General features: G+C 38.3%; 1 long non-coding RNA gene across 1 annotated transcript in view; it reads right to left on the reverse strand.

The window, feature by feature from the left end:
• LOC140846809 (uncharacterized) overlaps nucleotides 1-22,376 on the reverse strand; it is a 319,154-nt gene that overhangs the window by 81,217 nt on the left and 215,561 nt on the right. Inside the window, exon 2 of the long non-coding RNA XR_012126245.1 lies at nucleotides 18,289-18,386. This is a non-coding gene — a long non-coding RNA (uncharacterized lncRNA). The remainder of the gene's footprint in view (nucleotides 1-18,288; nucleotides 18,387-22,376) is intronic.

Below are 22,376 nucleotides of genomic sequence, written 5' to 3' on the forward strand. Positions count from 1 at the left end.
TTTTCTTGCGTTTGTGTGCCTGAGTGTCCTGATTTTTTTCTGGCTGTTGGTTAGGGGCCACCTTCAGGTTTTATAGGCTACCTGTAGTTCCTAGAGGCCATCTGAAGTTCCCAGACATATGGGCTTCTCCAACACAGCCCCTCCTTTATGGCCTCAAGGAGAGGCTCTCTCTCTGTTTTCTGGAGCTAGTTGTGGGAAGGAGAAGGAGCATACTGACTGCCCACAAGCAAAACAAACTAACTTGGGAGCCTGGCTTCAAAAGTAACCAGATGGTTTCTCAGTGGTATAGAAACCACCTTGGACAAACTGGATAATGGGTACAAGTAGAATTTTCTCTTTTCTGTGGTCACCTCTACAGAGTACAAAGGAAGAAATAGATCCAGAGAAAGTATAGAAGAAGCATTCACACATTTGTTTGTTTGTGAATTCATGAATTCCTACATTCATCCAACAGACATGAAGCTAGCATGCAGTATAGGATAGGAGCTCTGGCAGATCCAGAGATGAATCATACACACAGTCTAAAGGGAACAAGGAGAAGCAAAAACAATACAATTAAGTATAAAATAACACAGAAACTATTACACACCTTAAAAGATGAACGTGCCTTGGCAAGGACCACTGGCTGTTTTTTGCTACTACTAAATGCTAAGCTTGCCTAGAGGAGAAAGAACTTTTTGTCCAGCAAGAACCAAAAGGTGTAACAGAACATTAAAAAACAAGGAGGGAGAACATTCCAGGTAGAACAGGTAATCAAAGGGGAAAAGTGAAGTGTTAACTATATGAGGATACAAGCAAGGGAGAGCTTATAGTACAGTGTGAGGGGAAAATGGCACGGCAAGCTCACAGGACCAAAATGAGGAGGGTTGAAGAGGTAGTAAATGAAAAGAAAGTGCGCCAAAATCCACTACATTTGTATATACGCATCTCATGAGATCTCAGCTTACTTATGCCAACTCAAGATGATTTATAAGAATCAGGGCAATTAGTAGATGAAGACGGTTCTGGATCCAGAAAGAGTTTAAATAAAAAGAATAAATTATTGTAGTTTGCATTATCATAACTACCAAAGAATAAAAAAAAATAGTAAAATTATTTTCAAGCAGCCATCTTAAATGTAGCGATGTGGTATATAAATGTATCCTCTAAGATTGGTGTCCTAAAGCCCTTTGGACCATATCCAGCAGGGTCTCAGTGCCTCGTATGTGTAACTTGTTTGACATTTAAAATGAATGCACATGCTCTCTACCTCCTCTTCCCCCAAATTTATCCAGCATTCACCAATTCAGATTTGGCAACCTTTTGGGGATTTTAAAATAGAAGAGCTTGGAGGGTGTGTGGGTGCATCTCCGGTGTTAATGCTGTAGTTAAACAAATTACATGGGAGGCACGTAAGTCAACAGACTTTTAGCAAAGCAAATCCTTGGATCTGTGAGCATGTGGATGGGTACCTGGCATAGTTTTGTAGTTGGGTACTTCTTGGATGAAATATTTTTCCTGCCCTTTTGTTTCTTCCTGAAAACTCACTCTCAAGCCCTTTATGGACTCACATTCTAGAACACAGTATAATCCTCACAGAGATTATCATTAACATTGGTGACAGCAGTAAACAGTGTTCCACTATGAGCCAATATGGAGTCTGTTAATGAAGAAAAAATGGTTTTATTCTCAGGTAATTTTTGAAAATATACAGTCTCCTGCTAGACCAAATGAATGAGCAAACATTTGCAGTTCTAATTTTGACCCCAAGCACTGGAGTTAGAAGTGGGGAGCAATGAACCTATAGTTTTTGGCAAATACTAGAGAATAACTGAATGAAGTTTGTATTTTCTGGCTTTTCATAGTTGATATCTGCAAGCATATCATCAGGATACTACCTACAATGCTTTAATGAAGCCATGAGTGGACAAAATATGGCACTACTTCCATTCTGAAGAACACAACCTCAATCATCACCTTAAACTCAAGACAGCTGGTCAGTCAGCCAACACATCTAATGAATGCCTGCTCTGTGCCAGCCACTGGAAATACAGATATAAATACGACATTGTAGGTCTTTGTTCTTAAAGACATTTTGTGTGTGAGACAGTAGGGGACAGAAGGTGGTGAAGGGCAGGGTGTACAACACACGTCAAATATCCCAAAAGATAAACCAACACTCAAAATCATTTGCTATTAGGGAAATGCAGATTGCAACAGAGCTACCCTTGCAAATATAAAAGAATGGCAAAAAACCTGAAAAATGACAACACCAATTGCTGGTGACAATGAGGAGCAACAGGAATTCTCATTCATTGCTGGTAGGTATGTAAAATGGTACAGTCACTTTAGACAGTGGTTTGGCAGTTTCTTAAGTAACTAACTAGCCTTATCCAGCTACTGTGCTCATAGATATTTATTCCAACTGGTTTGAAAATATAGGCCTACTCAAAACCTATACACAAATGTATATAAGAGTTTATTCATATTCATCAAAATCTGGAAGGAACTGAGATGCCCATCAACAGGTGAAGAGTAAATTTGGTACATCCACACAGTACGTTATTCAGTGACAAATAGGAATGAAATAAACCGTACAACAGCATGGGTGCATATCACCAGTGTATATCACTAAGCAAACGAAGCCAGTCTAAAAAACTACCTTTTATGATTTTGTTTATATGGCATTCTGAAAGAGGCAAAACTACAGAGATGGTTAAAAACATCAGAGGTCTGTAAGTCTAAGTTAAAAATGTATTTAAAAAAAAGACAACTCATAGAGGAAGAGAAGATAAGTTTGGGGAAATGTTATATTTGAGGTTTCTATGAAACATCTAGATTGGAGGTATGTATTCACTTATTCAACATACATTTATTGAACATTTGCTATGGGCTGGACACTGGTCCATGCATTGTACAGAATAAAATCCCTGTTTTCATCAAACTTATAATGGAAAAGATAAATGTATAGTAAGTAATTGTACAACAGGCACATACTGTCACATGTCAGTGCTGTGAAGGATGATGGTATGAAAGGGCAGAGAGGGGACCTGATGCATAGGATGCAGAGAGTTTGTGGGTCTAGAACTGAGAATGGGTGTCTAGGAATGAAGCAGAGGTCATTACTGAGCCTAAAAGAGCCCATACAATCTTGGCTGCTCCATCTGGTTCCATTCCATGAGGATCTAAACTAGTCAGTGGTGTAGAAAACAGATCAGAATCCATTTATTCTTTGGAGGAAATGAAGGTCCAAATCCCTTATCTCTGGAATGACCCTGGATGTTGGTGATCAAAGCTGAGTATTCTAAGCTCTAAATGAAAACACAAAGAGTACTGGAAAAGAAGCCATGATCTGAGGTTGTATATTCTAAATAGCTATGAACATAAAAAGGAGCTTATAAAAATATATCGTCCTTCCATGGGGCCCCCCCTGCCAAACATTCAAATTCAGTAGCTGAGAGTTGGAGTTCTTCCAGACGATTCTGAGGTCTAGTCTTAAGTCTGAAGGTGAGAGGATGAGGATACCAGGTACGGGTAACACAAATAGGAAATGCAATCTGGAAGCTCAGCCAGGGTCACAAGAGGGAAGGAGGAGGTGTGAAATGTGACATTAATGAGAACAAAATAATCGGTGACATAAAGACAGAGGAAATGAGAGATGCTGGGCTTAGCTGAGAGAATTGGGAAGGGATGCACCTAGGAAGGGAGGCCAAGGTAATATTTTAAGGAAACTCTAAACATATCTTAACAGAAAGGATGAATCATAGACAAGAATGGGAACTCAGAGCATCAGGGATCCTGGGAGGCACCAACAGGAGACAGCGGTTTTCAGGGCGCTGGCAATTATGTGGATAGTCCTTTTAGGGATGTGGAAGAAGAACCGAACCATATGGTCAGAGCACCTTAGGAATTTTGAGGGGGAAACTTTCTCAGGCCTGAGAATTGGAGGCAGAGAGTGTATTTTCCAGTTTTTTTTTTTTTTTTTTAATGAGAAGTAGCAGAAACCAACTCTGTTAATAGAAGTGGGAAATAAATGCACTGAAAGGATGGTGGGTATCCCTCATGGAGTGTGGACAGTGACGCAGGTGGAACAGCAGACACTCCCAGATGCCCAGAGAGCACTGGGTCCCCAGAAACTACAGGGAGGAGGCAGACCTTACACTTTCTAGGTTTTCTGTTCTTCCTGCAAGAACTGCTGCGAACAGGAAGGAACAGTCCGTTGAGGAAAGTGTCCTGGGTGATCACAGGCAGTCTAGACCTTGAACGACTTGACGCTGTCCCCAGAACTTCGGCTTGGCTGAGCCTATGGGTGGCACCATGATTGCCCCACCTTCACCCACAAGGGGAGAGAGGAAACGAGAAGTCTCCGAATTATGAGGCCTGATCAAATTAGGACAAGGCTTCAAAGCTAAGGTGAAATATAAGAAAGAAAGATTATTATAAGCAAAATTTGAGAACTTAAGAAAATTGATATTGAGCCAATCTTGGTCATACCTTTGTAAAGAACTTGGCTAGCATTTTTATTTGATGATATCCCCACCCCGAGTATTAAACTAAAAAATGACATGGCATTTCTGTAAATTTAGTTTACTTCAGTTTTCATATAGAATGCCTTGTCATACAATCTACATTACACCTCCCCAAAAGCAAAGATTAATGTTTGCTGGTGTATGCCTCCCCATTCCCAAGTACCTTGCAAACTACTAACTTTATACTAGGCACCTAAAATTTTTGTGAAAATAATAAATGGTTGGATGGATGGATGGATGAATGGATGGGTGAATGGATAAATATATTCCATAGGATTCCTTCATTTCTTTATAAAGCATAGTAGGGTCAATCTCAAAGACATGAATGATCATTTTATTTAGTTAGAGCCCACATGAATTTGCAGACTGTGTTGTGAAGAATAGACCAAATTTCTCCAACACATTTAAGATCCACATCCCTAGAGGTGGGTTAAAGGAAAACTAGATTTTGGACTGTAGCTGTTCTAGGTTATTGTGGCCCCCAGAAAAAGACATGTTGAAGTCTTAACTTCCAATACCTCAGAATGTGATCTTATTTGAAAATAGTCTCTTTTCAGAGGTAATCAAGTTAAAATGAGGTCATTAGGGTGGACCCTTACTCAGTATGATTGATCTTCCTTATAAAAAGTGGGAATTTAGACAGACAAATGAAGAGACACAGGGTGAAGATAGCTACAAGGCAAGGAACGTGTGAGGCTGCCAGTGATCAGGAGAAAGGCATGGAGCAGATCCTTCCCAAGCTCCTTCGAAGGAACATGGATCTGCCAACACGCTGATTTTGGACTTCAAGCCTCCAAAACTGTGAGTCAGTAAATTCTGCTTCCAAGCCATCCACTTCGTTATGGCAGTCCCAGCAAACTAATTCAGTCATGAATAAGGTATTTTTGGTGAAGGAGAAGAATGTCTGAAGGCATGTGTGTGCCTGTTTTCCTTGCTATGGGAGATACTTCTGATCATTTTATTCCTACTCTTTGTATAGAGAACTAATGATAATCATCTTAGAGGGGTTTTGACAAACGCACAAAGCATAGACCTCACCAGCTCTAAGGAAAGGACCTGGAGACAGGTAGATAACCCTTTCAAGGCATTTTGCTGTGTAGGGAGGCAAAGGGGTGGTAAGTGAAAGCTAAAGGGATCATGAGAGGTACCTCTTTCTTTAGATTGGATAATTTAAAGTATGATTGTATGTTACTATGGATATCCAGGAAACAGATAGAAAAAAGAGAATGAGTGACACCTTTGCATAGGTAGATGGAGTATGACCCGGGGCAGGGGTGGCATACTAGGTGATCTACATACAGCAACAGTTTTCTTCTTCTCTCTTCTCCACACTTTTGAAACACTATTTTTAAAAACTACAAAAATCCTATATTAAAACTACTTTGCCAAAGAAAGGAATAAGGGGGTCATTAATCTTATAAAAGAACCTTGAAATAGCAAACTATTTAGTAGTACATTTAAAGGATCTTTAATATTAAATTTGCACTCAACTTTTTAAGGAGTAAGTATTGCATAAGACTGGGTCCATCTGTATGCAATTATACAGCACAGACACAAAGAGACATGTGGCTGCACAATTATGCCTAAAGTTTTAGTAACTTAAAGTATAAGGTAGGACATTCCCCTGAAGACTTAGACTTTAGTAATAGAGGAGACTGTTTTGTTTAATTTTATCCTTGCAGGATTATGGGGTGGAAGTTGGTGACATGTGAGAATATTTTTCACTGGAGTTGATGTTGCAGCTGTCTGAGAATACTTTGTTTTTTTTCACAAATTAATAAGCTCCAATGTAATTTTTGGTCTCTTTCACTGGCTGTGCTTTTATATATTCTGCATAAGTGCCTCAATGTTCCATTCCATTTTAACTATAAAATATATTAACGCATTATAGGGAGGTGGTAACGTTTATCATAAAGTTATAGTTTTTCCACTTTGCTTTCCAAATCCATTTAAGTTAGCAACACAAAGCATAGTTCCTTTATAATGCTCTATGTTCATAGCGAAAGCATATAAATATTCCACCCACCAAACTGGTTCATAAAGAGAACGTTGTAGGAAGGGATATTTTAGGTAACATCAGTACATATGTGTAAACCCCATATAACTTAGGCCATAAATTCACAGGATCTCAAACCCTTTGTGCTGAGAGGTCCACACAAACTTCTTAATGAGATCTGAAGTAAAGCACCTGCTGGCAACTCCTCCCTGTAATTATTACATTGGTGGAGTTCCTGCTTAGCCTACAAGAAAACCAGTTTGGATTATAGCTTCATATGATGCAAAGGAAAAATTAACTGTGAAAAATTCAGCCAATCATCTGAATCTTTACTATCCAATACAGTAGCCATAATCCAGTGGTGGCTATGAAACACATGACATGTGGCTACTCATAGTGGAAATGTGATTTCAGTGTAAAATAGACCCCATTCCCAAGATACAGAATGCAAGATATCTCATTAGTAGTTTTTTACATTGTACTTATTGTAATAATATTTTGGATCTATAACATTAAATAATACACATTATTGAAATTAATTTCATCTGTTTCTTTTTACACTTTTAAATGGGGCTACAAGAAAATTTTTAATTACATGGTCTGCAATTATATCTAAGGACAGTGCTATTCTATTGCTGTCAAATGCTACCTGCTTTGTAATCCATAGGGGGGAAAGTAGCTGGTTGCTTACCTGCTGTATATAGTGTGCATGTTATCATGTTTCAGATCACAGATTATGAAAACAGAGTTGCTTGTAGCTACATTCTGACTCTACTTCTTAATAGTAACTTACTTTTTGATGAGGCTTTAGTTTTCTCAGCAGGAAAATGAGGATGATAGGAGAGGCCCTACCTCATATAATTCATAATGAGTTAATGAGATAATTCACATAATGACTTCAGCACAATGCCAACCTTGTGTAGCATTCAAGGCTGACAGATTTCTTTTGTAGCCAGTGCAGCAGTTTTAAAAAATTTGAATTTAACAGCCTGTAGGTGAGGCATACATTCTCCAGTTCAGCCACAGGCTCTGCCATTCTCTATTGTTTATGCACAATTTGAATTGTCCTTGTCCTAGGGACATCTGAACTTGTGAAAGTGTCATGGAATTGTTCAAACCAACCCCTTTTATCACCAGATCAGAGGAACTTCAGGCTAGAGATTCTAACCAGTCAAAAATGTACTTGGTTCAGTTGGCTATTTTATTTATTAATATTTAATATATTTAAAATGTGCCTCTTTCATTAAGGCCCCCCCACACAACATAGTGATGTAAATTGCTACCAGTAAATTATATTATGATGGTCGAAGGATATTGGAAGTATTCCCCACCAGACACCAACAGTGGGTTTTACAATAGGCCTGAGAGGCAAACCAACTAAGGTTCTTTGAAGCCAAAAGAAGGAGGGAGGAAGCTAGCATGTTAAGATATTCTGTAGCATTAATTTAGATGACTGATGTCTATTAATGCACAGTTGATAATTGAGGCAATTATGCAGTTAGTTAAAATGTCCAGATAGTTGATAGAACACTGCTGTGGAGTTGAAGATCTGACCATATAATTACCTCACTTTTGCTTTCTCTTCCTTTATCCTTATCATCAATACTTGGGAGCACAGTCCCTCAAACACATAGTGTCCCTTTAGACACAATTCTCAATCTCCTTGAATATTGAATTCCACTTAAAATGACCTGCAAGGACCTAATGGCCTGCTCCACCCCTTGTCTCTTAGTTTAGTCTCACTGGCCTATAGCCACTCTGGTTTCCCAACTACTCCTCCAAGAGTTCAAGTCTGCTCCCACCTTCAGGCCTTTGCACACACAGTTCCTTCTGCCTCAAATACTTTTTCCCTAGATATCCACCTAGGTCCCCAGCTCACTCTTGGCCTTTGGCTATCTTGTTTAAAACTGCAACCATCCCTACAATCCCAATAGAGTCCTGCTTACTCTCAACTTCAGTTTAGTTTTCAAGCAGTATTTATTACTATCATTTTACACATTTCACATATTTTTTTCTAATTATTTGTATTTCTTCTAGAATGTAAGATCCATGAAAGCAAGAATTTTTTTCATTTTGTTTTTTGTTGCAGTATTAGGACACAGAAAAAATTTAAAAAATAAGAAAATATAATAAATAATAATTGTTAAGAAGTAAAATAATGTAGAAAGGGGAGAAAGGTGGTGCATATGAAGGATGGGGTATGTGGCCAGGGAGGGTCTCACTGAGAAGATGCATTTGAGGAAATATCTGAAGAAAGCCAGGGAATGTTCAGGGCCTAGTATCCAGAGGAAAGGATGCAAAGATCCTGCATAAAAGCAGGCCTGACATGGCATATCCTACATACATGGCACACTGTAGTTGCTCAGTAAATATCTGTTCAATGAATGAATATTTTTTAAAAGTACATCACATAAAATAACCCAATGTCATACATCAGAAGTCTTAACATTGTTAAAAATGTAATATTCCCCAAACTGATTTATGGATTCAACACAATCCCTATCAAAATCCCATCTGATTTATTTGCAGAATTGAACAACCTGATTTAAAATTCATCTGAACTTGCAAGGGACCCAAAGTAGCAAAAACAATCTCAAAAAGAAGAACAAAGGAGGAGAACTAACACTTCTTGATTTCAAAGCTATGCTACAAAGCAACCGTAATCAAGACAGTGTGGTACTGGCACAAGGATAGACATATAGATCAATGGGATATAATGAAAAGTCCAGAGATAGATCCATACATCTATTATCAATTATTTTTCCACAAAGTTTCCAGGATCAGCAATGGGGCATAATAGCCTTTTTAACAAATGGAGTTGGATAGCCAAGTGAAGAATTAATTTGTACCCTTACTTCATACCATATACAACAATGAACTGAAAATGGATCAAAGATTTAAAATAAGAGTTATAATTATAAAATCTTAGAAGAAAATATAGGGGTAAATTGTCATGACCTTGGATTTGGCAAAGGATTCTTAGACATGACTTCAGAAGCATGAACAGCAAAAAAATTAATAAAAAGGTAAATTGGACTTCATCAAAATTTAAAAGTCCCACCAAATGAAAAGAAAACCCAACAAATGGGGGGAAGTATTTTCAAGTCACATATCCAATAAGGGACTTGTATCCAGAATATATAAAAAAACTTTCACGATAATAGTAAGACAATTCAGTTACAAAATCGACAAAGAATGTGAATAGACATTTCTCCAAAGTTAGACATGCAAATGACCAATAAGCACATGAAATGATGCTCAGAATCGGAGAAAAGCAAATCAAAACTACAATGTCATACCATTTCCCAGCCACTAGGTTGGCTAGAATCAAAAAGCCAGATAATAACCATTGGTGAGGATGTAGAGAAGTTGGAACCCTCATACACTGCTGATGGAAATGTCAAATGGTGAGGCCACTTTGAAGGAAAGTCTGGCAGTTTCTCAAAAGATCAAACATAGAATTACCATATAACCCAGCAACTCTACCCCTGGATATAGAGCTCAAGAGAAATTAAGCCATATATCCACTCAGGAACTTACACATGAATATTTATAGTAGCATTATTCACAATAGTCCAAAGATAGGAACAACCCAGATGTCCATTAGCTGATGAGAGGATAAATAAATATGGCATATCCATACAGTGAAATATTATTTGGACATAATAAGAAATGCACTACTGACACATGCTACAATATAGATGAACCTTGAAAACATTACTACGTGAAAGAGGCTAGTTACAAAAGAGCACATATATAATCCCATTCATACTGAATGTCTAGAACAGGGAAAGCTATACAAACAGAAAGGAGGTTAGTGATTGCCTAGGACTGGGAGGAGGGGGTTAGCAGGGCAGGAGGGCAGATAGTGTACGGGGTTTCTTTGAAAAGTGATTAAGATGTTCTAAAATTGACTGTGGTGATGGTTGCACATATCTGCAGATATACTAAAAACCACTGAATTGGATCATTTAAATGGGTGAATTGTATGTATGTAAATTAGTTCTCAATAAAGCTGTTTTGAAAAGTACATCACAAATTGGTGAAAAACCCTTAAAATAGTAGAGATGTACTTCTATGTGAAAGATCAATCTTCAATCTAACTCCACATTTTGCAGCATAATTATAAAAAACATGATTCTTATTTCTACGTCATGCTCTTCCATCCCTCTTCTAGCCCCTCCTAATATCTCACGATGATAATAAGCTGTAAGTTCTGTTTGATGCCTGCCAAAGGCAGTGCTGGAGTTCCCGGGTTCAGATTTCTTGGCAAGTGGCAGTTTCACACTAAATATATGTTGAATAAATCTGGGTTCGTTTCCTATATTTTTATCAGAAATGCTTGCATAGGACAGTGGATGCTTACAGAAAAATCAAGTCTGTGATCAAAAGAAGGCAGAATGATCCCATTTTAATTCTTGTAGTTAGAATTAATCACATCAAAATAATGAGAAATGAGGCTGAGGTTAAAAAAAAAAACAAAAAAACCACATAGCCAACCCTGGATGAAGTGGTTAATGATGTTCCTTCAAATAGGAACACAGAGGTTGTCACAGAGATGAATTTTCAAGATACATTTATTATATGAAGAGGTACAAAGGTAGCAGATTTAGTTTTGTTTAGTATGAATATTCAGTTGGAATGATGTTGCCTAACTGGGCATTTGTAAACCAGAAACCCATTCCAGAAGGCAGGGTAACATGCTGCCTCTTTGCGGACTCTGAGGTTTCTTGGCCTGCACAGATGGTGCCAATCAAATGTGGCACCCAGGTCTTCTTGTGCATTTCCAAAAGGGGCAGCACAGAGACCTTAAAGACTCATGGTGGCTCATACTTATTGGTGCCACCCATGTCTAAGCTCACTGCTGTCTAGTTCTAGGTCATCATCAGATTTCTGCTTGACTTAAAGGCTTATGCTCAGTTCCACAGATAAGTCTAGAAAGCCTGGTAAGCAAACATCACTTGGGATGGGGAGGGGAAGGGAAGACATTCCCATTTGGTATGGCACTGGATGAGAAAGAGAAGCATTGTTCAATCTGCTCAGCTTTAAACTTCTTTACATGTTGTGGGGGCCCGGCCTACGGCCGAGGCTGAGCCCCACTCTAGCTGGACAACGCCCTAAAGATGGCGCCTGCTTCCTGCTCACCACCCTTTCCCCTCTTCCCTGTTGGGGATTGGCCCAGCAGACTTCCGTACCTGTGCACAGCTCGTGCTGCCCGCTTAGAGTGGTGTGTGACACCTATCTGCTTAAAGGTCACGCATGATACTGTCCCGGATTGGTTGGGTGACTGAAAATAAGGGAGCCCGCCCGGAGGGAGAGGAGCTTCCTGACAACTGCTGTAACCGCTGCGAGAGATTAGACAATAAAGCCTAGAGAAGAATCAAGACCTTGGGCATGTTGCTTCGGTCCCTGAAGGGTCGCGACACATGTGATTTGGAAAAAAAGAAAATACATAATTTTGCAAATATCCTGTCCAGCTTGGTTCATCTATGTTGGGGTAGATTCGACATCCACTCCTGGATGGGAGATGGTGATTATGGAGAGGCTTGGTTGGCATTCTTTGGTCACAGACTGTGACAGTTGTGCCTGTTCTATAGAAAAATCCATTACCTTTTATTGGCTGTGCTGTCTACACAGGCTAGCACATGAGCCAGGCAACTCAACTTGGTGGCTGTGCAATATTAAGGAAATGATTCAACCTCTCTGAGCAGATGGTACTCCTCTGTAAAATGAAAATAGTAGTTGTACTGACTTGGGAATGTTATGGAGATTAAATGGATTAATTTATATAAAGAAACTCATATGAGTTAATTTACACAAAGCTTGCCCTCAAACAACTTAAATTCAAATAGGGAAAAGAGTCAGATACAAAGCCAAACCAGAACCTTACCAATCTATAAACTTCAACTGCAATTCATTTAAACTTTTCCTTAGAAGACAAAACATCAAACCAATAAAAGAAAAGATGACATAATTCAATGATACAAAATTATAAGACTTTGTACATGGCACACACTTGCACAAGGCAAAAGAAAAAAAATTACTCATTGGCTAAAATATTTGTAAAACACACTCTCTACAATGTAAGAGCCTTATATAAATAAACAATAAGTATACCAACAACCCAACAGAAAAAAATGGCCAAAAATACATTAACAGAGAGTTCAACCAAAAAAAGAAACACAAATGGCTCTTAGACATTTCCTCAAACTCATTCCTAATCAAAGGAAGGCACGTTTAAACTGCACCAACACCATTTTCACCTATCAAGAAGGTGGTGAGTTTATGTGAACCAGCACTTTCGTGTATTGCTGGTGGGAGCCTCGGTGCATCCTAAGGAGCGAGTTAGGCAAGATCTTAAGTAATTATAAATGAACACACCATGGGACCCAGCAATTCCACTCTGAGGAATTTTTGCTACAGATACGCTCCATATGTCTAGAATTATCAGTGAAAAGTCTTTCATTATGGCATTCCTTGCAATGACAAAATATTGATGGAAGTACTACATATGGAATGGCTGAATCTATTAAGGAACGATCATACACTGCAATACCATGAAGGTACTTAAAACCTTTATGGACTAAAATGGGAATGAGATACAAGATCAAAAAAAATAATGATCACAAGAGCAGTCACAACAGCTAGCCACTGGATGATTATGAATTATATTATGAATTGATTAGAATTGATGATAATCCATTGGATGAGTATGACATCATGGAAACCAAGCTTAGTGCTTTACGTACATACTGACTTATCCACAGTAACCCTATAAGATACATACTATTACATTTCCACTTTGCAGATGAAGAAACTGAGGCCCAGAGAGGTTCACAAACTTGTTTAGACCAAGTAGCTAATATTTGGCATAGCTGAAATCTGAACTCTGCTAGTCTAGCTTTGGTCTTTGCTTTCAAAAGAAAAGTACACTATACTGCCTTTCTAACCAAAAAAAGCAAGGTACAGAATAATTGTATAAATTTTAAATATATAGAAAAGATACCATGTACATACATACACACATACATATATATATGTATATATGTACATATGTCACACAGATAGCATATACATATTTTCTTACTTATATATGAACTATCTCTGGAAATATATGTGAGAAACTGATATTGTTGACTGCCTTGGGAGAGAACCGGAGTGTTTAGAGGAGTGGGGTAGGGGAGCCCTTTAAGTGTATACCCTTTAATACCATTTGAATTTTGAAACATCTTGGGAAAATAATATAATCTAAAATAAACAGCTCTTTTTTTTTTTACATAATTCTATGATGTGGTATTGCCTACATCTCTGAGATATCACCTCTTTTAGCCTATTCACATTAATAGACAACTTCGCACTTTACCTTTACGTGACACTTGAGAAGGAAACCTATACTCCACACAAAGTAGGACATGTCCATAATGGCCAGGGGATGAGGGAACTGTCTTCCTGAGACGTGGAGAAGAGGCAGTGGCCAGAACTGGGGAAACAGTGCCGTCTAAATGTATACCTGACACAAAACTCCAACCAGCTTCTCCTAACTCAGCAAGCCCCAGTGGGAATCTGAGACAGGTCTATGTCTATGGAGGCACTGGGCTCAGTGGACCTCAGACAGTGTGTCCTTCTAGCTTAATATTCTAAGTCATAAAACATGCAATAGCACATGCACACACGCATGCACATGCACACACACACACGCACACACACACACACACACCAGTCATAAACAGACACTTTTCTCTTTCTGACTCCTTCCTAAAATTTAACCATCCGTAAGTACATGACCACATAGAACACATCAGCTCAATTCATCACATCTGGGGGAACGGTGATGTGCACACCTTTCGGTTCCAGATAATTTTATTAATAAATAACTGAAATCACCTGGGCTATGAGCACAGCTTCTGAAATAAGACTTGTCAGGATCAAACCCTAGCTCCACTACTTATGAACTATGGGGATTTGCTATTTGAAGTTGCTATGCCTTGACTTCATTTATAGATATAATATGTGAAAAATGTATATGACTTCTTATCAAAGTCAGTTCCTGTGCCAGACTCAGAGGCAAATAGCAGTGAGCAAAATAAATATTGGTAGACGGTGTATGCATTGGTAACTTTTCTGGAGGGTAGCATGGATATTTATTTTTAAACAATATGGTCCTTGCCTCAAAGAGCTTACAGTCTAATGGGATGAAATGAAAACAATAGGGTTCGGTGAGGATTAGATGAAATGATGTGTGTAAGAGTTTAACACTGCGCTGACACTTAAAACACCTCCTAAATGTTAGTTGTTGTACTTCTAGTTAGTTATTATAGATAAAATATAAGTAATATCTAGCCTTTGCATTGAGAAATGCAACAAATGGAAGTACTTTTGAATTTAGTAAGACAATGAAAATAAAAAATGTAAATTTAATTGATTCAACTACATTAATAATTAGAGAAATAAAAATTGAAAAGAAAAAGAAACAAGTTTTTTTTCTTATTAATGCTCCCTTTTGGGAGCTTCTCTGTGGAGGAGAGGAAATAGTGACTTTCATCCACTGGTAGTCAGTACATGCACTGGTAACTTTTCTGAAGGGCAGTATGGATATTTATTTTTAATATATAATTCATGTGTGTGTGACTTGAAATGTACAATCTTCTTGATAGACTGATTCCATTTCCAAGACTATTTCCTTATGAAATAATTAAAATATATTCTGAGTATAAATATATGTTATCATATACCCCATATACTATAAGCTACATGTAAGAAAAGTCTGATCTCTCCACAATTGGATCCCTAGTGTGTAGCATAGCAGCTGGCACAGAGTACACACTCAGTAATATTTATAATGATTGAATGAATGAACAAACAAATATGCAAAAGTTTATATACAAAGATGTTCACTTCAGTATTAATATAATTATGAACAATGGAAATCCTCAAAGTCCACTTGCAGACGATTGTTTAAGTCTGTCCATTCCACTTAGAATCTGCGCTCCTTCCCATATCTGTAAAACTTACATATGACTTGACTCCAATCCCATGCTCAGTTCTCATCACCTACCCTTTACCTCTTGTACATGCCATTCCAAACACACCTCTATCCTTGCTATTTCTCAAACAGGCTATGCATGATCTCACCTCAAAGTCTTTGAACTTGCTGTTTCTTCTGCCAGGACACCCTTCCCCTTTACTTGCACATGGTTTTCTGTATCTCAGATAAATATCAGCTGCTCAAGAGGCCTGACCACTGCATCTAAAACAGTAATCTCAGCCCCTTTACCCCACCCCCTTACCTTGCTATGCATTTTTTTCTTTACTTAGATCAATACCTGGTAGGAATCATTGAAATATTCAAAGTATGATGTAAAGTCTAAGAAAAAAAAAATCAGCCTTTGCTATTCATAATATGAACATGCACCAGAATGCCAGGGAAGCATCTTATCTCTGTGGTGAGACTAGTAACTTATTTCTCAATGTAAACTCACCTGGATACAGAGAGAAGCCTTTCAGGTTAAAAAAAAAAAAAAAGGCTAGGACCTACTGATGTGTGGGTAATTGGCCTGCAGAAGCACTGAGTTTTGCATCTTTTTTTTAGCCACAGACATGGGAAAATAAATGATAGAGCCTTCCTTTTCTTTTATTCTGAAAGTTTTGTAAATAAACACACAGAAACCCACATATAGATAACTTGTATATTTTAAAATAAATCAGTGCTTATTGACTAAATACAGTAGAAACAATGAAAAATATGAGGGAATTAATATTTGATAGGAAAAGGTAGACTTAAGCCACCTTTGAATTCATGTTTTCTAAATAAGCACCAGCAAGACCTCAAGCCACGTGGGCCTCATTTACACTATTTACCATTTTCTTCAATTAAGATGAGAAACGTGATTTAAACTATGAATCCCAGGCAGTGCTTTTCTTCATAAATATTAAAATGCCAGCAAATGTTGAAATAATTAAGGCCAAACTGAAACACCAATGGTTTTCAAGATGCAGTTCTTCCAGTTGCAAAACCTTGATGCTCCCTGTGGTAAGGTCAAGGGCACCCTTGCAGAAACCGGGTTCAAATGACTACAGTCATGTCCCAGTACCAACAGCAAATCGGGTTCATAACAGAGCTTCAGTGGTCGCTCTCTTAAAGAAAAATCAGTCTGTTTGTGCAAGTCCTGAGCTCACAAGTAATCATACAAATAATACTAAATAAACCAGTCTCCGAGGGGAGTAATCATATGGTGAAACTTTTTTTCCTGATAGCTTTTACACTAGAATTACATGAAAATCCTCCTTGGGAGCCCCAGCCCAAAGTTTCCCCTTTTGAAGGCTTTGAAAAGAACTCAAAAGACAGGCACAGTCTCACTCTCCATCCTGGGCAAGTTGCAGCTGGGGTCTGGGGAGGTGACCTGAAGGCTTGGCACGGCACCGGCCTCAGCTCTCAGAGGCTGGGCCCTAAATCACGTCACGTGGGGAACCCCTGCCCTCTCTCCCATGCACAGTTATTCTGAGAGCCACCAGGTGAATCTTCCCGTCTTCCTTGGGGATACAGACTTCAGGTTTTTGCAGAGAGGACCACGTCCTTCTCCTGAGTATGAGAGAGACCAGAATAACAGACTGCCAGACCCGGGCACCGGCTAAGGAACCGGGAAAGGATTGGGATTAATCCCAACGGGGGGTGTTTTCCTTACTAATATATACCGTTGCCATTAAGATAATAAAACAGTCTGGGAAGTAAGTTGCGAGGGAGAGAAAAGGAGAAGAAACCCTCTCCCCCTCTCTCTCTTCTGAAGGAAGCAGCCGTGTCTCCTTGCAGAACGACAACCCCGAGGATACAGCAGTTGTCTTCAAATCTGTGACCATAAAAAATCATTATCTCTGTGAAATACAGCAATTTGGGAGATAATCAAACGGTGACCAGGGGGCAGAGCTGCCAATCTGAAGGATTATGCTCCCGCGCGCCCGCCTGCGCCTGACCTTCCTGGGAGCCAGCTGTCGGCGCGGCGAAGGCGCCCCATCCACTGTGGGCACATTCATTAGGCTGCCTTCGGTGCCTGCGCCATTTGCATAACACCCTGGCTTTCTTAATTAGTACTTCATTTTTCCCTTGACTTACTCTGTGACGAGGCTCCCTGTCCCCCCCACTCGGCTCCCTCTTCCCTTGCTGACAAGTAGGAAGGGGTGGAGGGGGTGGGCAGGAAGGGTGGAAAGGGACCCCGAATGGGACTTGCAAATTAGGGCACTGGTAATTAGTCTATTCATATTTTCAGATTTGTGTGAGGTTTCTTCATGGAAAAAAAAATGGGAAGAGAGAACCGCTTGGGAAGAAATTCTCCCTCGCAACTTCTAATTCAACGATACGTCAATGGGCTGTGGCAGGGGAGGCGGTGAGGGTACAGGTTCCTCCTTCTCTGCCCCCTTTCTCAGGATACACTCTCCGCAGGGTTGCCTCGTCTTTGGTTTTAGATGATCAGAATTCACGCTAATTTAATCAGAGAGCGGGACCATGTCTCCCCACGAATTTGGGACCAGTTGAGCTGGTCTCAAACTCTAATGGGCGGGTGGGTGAATCTTTTCCTGGCCGTTCTGTACGTTTTCAATTGCTTAACCCAACCTCTCTCTTGCTGGATTATTCTATACAAGTGAAATGAAAATAAGAGTGAATATGTTCAACATGTGGTTATTACAGTGCTCCAGTGTGGATAATTCTGATTCAAACCAAACCAAACTATTCTTTTCCTAAAGCAAGGGTTCATTTTACCTGATCTGAGGAACAGAAATGCCTCAACTTACCCCACTGGATAGTAAGAGCCTGTGAGATGAGTAAATCTTGCGCTGGTGAAGAAAAGGCAGATTCTTCTGTGTGGGCCCGAGAGACATCTGTTGACTTTCTAGTAGAAAATAGAAAGTGACCACTATTGAAAGCCACAATAAGTGATACTCAGTCCTGAGATATATAAATCAAATCAATAAAATCCAGCAATTATTTCTAAAAAGTCTCACTTATTTCAACATCTATACTGCATTCCTCTCATTTCTTCAAATATTTTAACTCCATAAAGTAAATCATTCTATTTGTACTCTCATACCCAAAAGAATTTTTTTCAACCAAGTAGCAAATAATCTTTGATCCTTACCAAAAATAAAATGTTGGACTGAATAGATTTGGAAGGTAATAGGAAAATGTAAATCCTCATGAAATTGCAGTCTAGTTGACGAGAAAAGACATGAATAAGCAGGATGATAACTATTCTGCAGCAATAAATAGGTTAACATCACGAATGAAGGTGTCTCAGCCAGGGATCTGATAGACTTGCTGGTGATGGGAGGTCATCTGTTAGTTGCATTATAATGTGACTCTCAGTTTCATTAAGTAGGATATATTTATGACCACAGCCTGTCTCTGTACATACACGTAGCAAAATATTTCCTCTCCATGTCTCAGTTTCCCCATCAATATACACAAGAACTCAACCTACTATCCCTGTTGGTACAGGATGGACCTGATGCTTCTTGAAACCAAAGAAGATGACTAATTAGTGAATGTCAACATGATATAAATTACTTAAATTTTTATTTTTTTTATTTCCGTCATTGAGAAACCTCCAAGAGAAAAGCTAAAACCTAAATACGAGAACTGTTAAGTACAGCTGCCAACAGGTAAAAAACCTTTAAGGCAGATTTTTTCATTGTTTCAGCCATTCAAAGTAATAGTAATCACCAACTGCATGTCTACTGCATTTGTGCCTAACAGGTTCAAGTTGCGATCACTTTCAAAATTCTTAGCCTAGCGTCTTTACTATGGCTGGAATTTTCTGCTTCAGTGTGCTCTGTAACTACGCCAGAGGTAAAGTCTATAGCTTCTGCACAAACAGGATCCTGACAATACAGAGGGGAAGGAGTGCTTTTCTTTAAATTTTTATAACCCTAAGCCAGCTGAGTCTTTCTTCCTAAATATTAAGCACATACAAACAGTACATACAAATAGAAATTTGAAAATAAAATAAAAAGAGGCTTTGAACATTAATTCAAGAAAGGAAACATTTTGACTCCAAACCATTATTTTGGAGAACACTGTAAGCAGCCTAAGGAAATAGTTTTTAAAGGAATTTATACCTTAAAAAAAATGCTAATACACACTCAGAATTTTCCTTTCCAGGCCATGTTTCTTAAAATGTACAATTTATAAATTACAGTATAGACCATATATATATTTTTGTTATATATGCATATATACTTGTATTTAGAGTAAATATTTATATATGGAACAATATGCAAATACAATCTTTATGACTAACAGATTTTCTTTAATATGTAATCATGCACACATGCATAATTTATAAGTAACATATACCTATTCACCAAATGCATTTCCTTTTTTTATTTTTTTAATTCATGCTTTACTTTCAGCTGAAGTCAAATCATTCTTTCACCAGGGACAGAAAAAGTGAATGCAGTAATTGAATTCCTACAATTAAAACTCTGTAAGAATTCTATCTGAAAATTTAAAAACACACAGGGCAAAGGAGAGGCTGAGAAGTTATGTTGGCAGCGACCTGTATTACTCCTGAGCAATAAGAGGGGGTAAAATAGTATCTGAAGCAATCGTTTGAAATGTTAAGCTTTGAAATATTTGCCCATAATGTTATTTTAACATAGTTGGTTGCACTGAATGCATGTGGGTCTCTGTCCCAAGTGATACTTCTGTGAACATAAAGTGTCTGCAGGTGTTTGCCTCCAGGTAGGTCACTGAAAGACAATGCAAATGAGAACAATTTCCCCAGTAGCAGCAACCATAGAAATTAACAAGCAGAAACCTGGTAGACAGTGGCATCCTTCTCTACAGCGAGGTAAGTTTCGGGCATTTTAGAATTTGGCCTCCATTAACTCCTGCATTACCCCATCCCTCATGTGTGTCACCAGGTCATAAGCATAGAAAGTGTATATGAGAAATTCTCAATTATCCACTTACAGAATATGCACTTCACATTTTATTTGCGGCATATTTGATATCAGCCATGTGTTTGCTTTTGTAGCACACTCCTCCTTGTCAAATGGCCAGCACTTTGGCAAATAATTCAATGCAAGCCTAACATGGGCAAACCTCTGCCCCTCCTCTATAAAAGTCATGTAAGACATTTGTAGTTTAAAAAAATCATCTATTTGTAGAAAATCTTGCATTAGATTATTACTATATATTAGTACCCTCTGCCCACTTTGTTCATACAGATAACTGAGACAAGCTAAAAGAGGAAAAAAAATCATGTATGTGTTTTTTCTGTGTTGCACAGTAAGTTCTCTTCAAGATTACTTGCAATAGGTGTTCATGTCCCCACTTCGCAGATAAGAAACTAAGGCATACATGGATGGAATAATCCCCTGAATATCACAGCTAGAAAACAATAATGTCTGTGCTTGATGCCAAGTCTCCCTGACTCTAATGCACTTGATTTTTTTCCACAATAAAACACCGCTTTGGCTTTGTACACATATGCAAAGTTTGCAAATGGTTTGGGTAATTGCAAAATGAAAGGCATCTACAAACTGGAAGCATACATAGTGCTTTGGAACTCATCTAATGAAACAGCTCACAGCTGCATATAATATAATCACAATAATGTATATAATAAAATCATTCAAATTTAACAACTACCTAGAATGAAATCTCATGTTCACCTATAGCATGCTTGCTCGTTAAGACTGGGCAATGCTGAGAAAATCGAGGAGATGTCCTCCTGAACATGTTTCTAGCATTCTGACCATGTTTTTTCATACATTTCTTCATAACATATGTCATTGCTGGTAATGAAATAGAAACTTGAATTCTACAGCACTGAGGAAATGAAGTGTCCTGCTACAGGACTGCATAGCAACCAGATGTCCATGGTAGAAGGTCTGGGAAAGACAATTAAATACAGTACTTTCCCTCCAGGGCAGTATTGATCAAAGGAGTAACACATATACATGTTTCATCATTCAAATGCTAATGAATCTATAAACCTCATTATTTCTTATCTATCTTTGAGTTTCCACAGCAGTTTTTGGAGACATACCATATTTATGCCAGTAATGTTTGCACTTTTTATATGCATTTTCTGAGCCTAATAACAGACAGGAAAGCATTAATCAAAAAAAAAATTATCTGAATATAAATCCAGAGCATGTATTGCTTGCAGATTGAAAATAGATACAAAGTTTTCACCTCTGTTTGATGGATAACTTGTGTCAAACAAGTATTTCTGGGTAGAACAACAAAAACTCACTAAATGGCACACCAGAGAACATTTTCTATGTGGATTTTGAAATTCTTGAAGAGAGATACTATGAAAATGTTATTTTGTGCTTTCACATTTATTGCACAGACCTACAGACAATTATCAAAGGACTTAGCAAGAACAAGTAACTAGCTGAGACATTAATACAGTGACAAAATACTCTTTTTTCTTCCTACAGTATATCCTTCTCTTTATTATACTTTTTCATGTGGTTTTTTGTTGCATTGTTTATTTGTTTTTAGAGAGTTAGTATGATAAGTTGGAAACACCAGGATGTTTGGAGTCAGAAAGATCTGGGCTTAAATCTGTCCTGTTACTCATTTGCAAGATGACCTTGAACATGTTAGTTCAACTCTCTGAGCCTCAGTGTTTTCACTTATAAAATGGGGATAATAATTATTACTAGCTGTGTGACCTAATATAATTTGCTCAACATTTCTGAGGTATAGGTTTCTTCTATGGAAAACAAAATTTGTATCTGTTTTATAGAGTATGCCAAGGGTTAAATGTGGTAACAGCTATACACCTAGCATAGTCCTGTGTGCCTATTAGGTTCTGAATAAATCAGTTGTCCATGATTATGTTAGATACATATGCTCATGGGTA

The sequence above is a fragment of the Manis javanica genome, chromosome 16 (genome assembly GCF_040802235.1).
Source record: "Manis javanica isolate MJ-LG chromosome 16, MJ_LKY, whole genome shotgun sequence".
Classification (NCBI taxonomy): Eukaryota; Metazoa; Chordata; class Mammalia; order Pholidota; family Manidae; genus Manis; species Manis javanica.